The sequence below is a fragment of the Myotis lucifugus genome, unplaced genomic scaffold (genome assembly GCF_000147115.1).
Source record: "Myotis lucifugus unplaced genomic scaffold, Myoluc2.0 scaffold_99, whole genome shotgun sequence".
Classification (NCBI taxonomy): domain Eukaryota; kingdom Metazoa; phylum Chordata; class Mammalia; order Chiroptera; family Vespertilionidae; genus Myotis; species Myotis lucifugus.
In genome coordinates, this window is record NW_005871147.1 from 317,293 (window position 1) to 319,392 (window position 2,100).

Sequence of the window (2,100 nt, forward strand, 5' to 3'; positions counted from 1 at the left end):
AGGGTCCCTTCTGATATAGGTGGAGGATTCCAAAGACCTTTTTTCTAACCTCAGAGGGCCAAGGCCTGGCCTTGACCTCTGCCCCTGCCCAGTCACATGCCGAGTGCTGAGGAGACCCTAAGAATCCTGATCTGGCTTCTCCAGGTGCTAGAATCAGCCCTCACTCCTCTGGGGCCAAGGTAGAGCTCTGGGGTCAAGGAGAGGGACAGAGAAGGACCTGTTGTTCCCCCTCATTTCCTACTGTCCCATCCTGTTCTTCCAGGACCCTTCTCACTCCCCTGACTGTCACCTCCTCCCTGCAATGACATGAGGAGGTGAGATCACAGCTTTTTAAAATATTCTGACTTCATTAACCCTGTGAGTGCCGCCACACTAAGCCAGATTCTTCCTAGTCACCTAATCTCTACCTCTCTACCTCTGCATTCACTTGGGTGGCAACAGCAGGAGACAGCCACAGGGACAGCCAGGACCTGCCCAAGAAGCACCCTGGAAGCCCTTACACACACACACACACACACACACACACACACACACACACCTGGCCCCTGGAACTTAAGCTTCAGTCCTGTTCAGTTCCCATCCAAAGGTGCCTGACCTGTGTCTGCACTCAGATGGCCCTCATGACTCTCCCCAAAGTCCTGCCTCTGAGCACAGAGACAGTTGGGGCCCTTCCTCCCCTCTTGGGATTACTCAGCACAGAGAGATCTCTAGGAAAGGATCCAAAGACCTGGAATCCAGCCCCAGGTTGGACCCCAGCAGTAGGATTCTCGTCAAGTCCCTTCTTTTTCTTAAGCCTCAGTTTCTTCATCCATGAAGTGAAAGGATTTACCTAAGCCAGTGGTTCCCAAATTTAGGAGAACATTCGAACCCCCAGGGGGATTTTTCCAAATATACCTGCTTGGGCCTCACCTCACACTTATGAGTCAGCCTCTCTCTAGGGAAGGTGTGTTTTGGAAAACAAGCCCCAGGTAATTCTGATGCAGAACCAGGTGAGTGTGTGTGTGTGTGTGTGTGTGGGGCGGGGAGGAGGCACCGGTCCAGGTAATTTCAAAGGGACTTTTATGATCCTAGTTCCCACCCATCTACTTCCCTCCCCCCCCCCCCGCCCCCATGCTTCATCCAATAGAGCCTCAGAGGTCCTGGGGAAGGGCTTCAAAGGCCTGCAGAAGTCTTTATCATCAGGCCCTGCCCTATGCTTCTCTTCTGCTTGCAGTAAATTTGGCAGTGACATCCCAAACTCAATGAGCCTCCAGGTCAGGCCAGTCTCCGGACCTTCTCTTTCCAAGGAGCCAGGGCTGGGTGAGCCAGACCCACCCCTCTTTCCCATCCAGCAACCACCAGGCCTTACTTGGCCACAGAGGCCTTGACTCCTCCCCTAATCCCCAGAGCAGACAGAGATGAGGGAAAGTTAATTTCCATCCCAGTTGCCTGACAGCTGGGGCTGACAGTGACAGAGTGGACAGCCAGGAGACTGGGGACATGGGGGAGGGATGGTGGAGTGGGAGGCTCTGCCCAGAACCAGGACCAGTCAGTGGCTCGGCCTGAAGTGCTGTTTCTGAAAAGGACCTCTAAAGGCATCACCTCCAATGCCCATCACTTCCCCACACAGATGAGGGAACTGAGGCCCAGACAGGAAACAAGATTTATCCAGGCCCTTAGTCCCGGGGTCAGTGCCCTCCCCATGGCCACTCTGGCAGAACAAGAGAGGGATCAAGAGCCTGTGGCCCGAGGGCACCTCACCATCCTTGCGGTAGTAGAGGATGTCCACCTTGCACTCCTCAGCCCCCAGCAGGGCCTGCGCCAGGCGGGTCATGGCACTGCGTGGGGTGTTGGGGCCTGTGAGGAAGTCACAGGTGCACGGTCGCTGCATCACCTCCACTCGGGAGTAGCCAAAGAGTTCACAGAAGCCATCGTTGCAGTAAATGATGGCGGCAGGTCTTCATCTGAGCATTGGCGATCAGGAACTTTCGACCTGGTGGTGGGAAGGGGGGAGGGGAGGAAGCCCATGGCAACCAGAATTGGGGTGGCAGGGAAGGGAAAAATTATTAAGGGCTCTTTGGCCACCAGGGGGGCGGGGGATCTAGATAGGGGAGAGAGAAG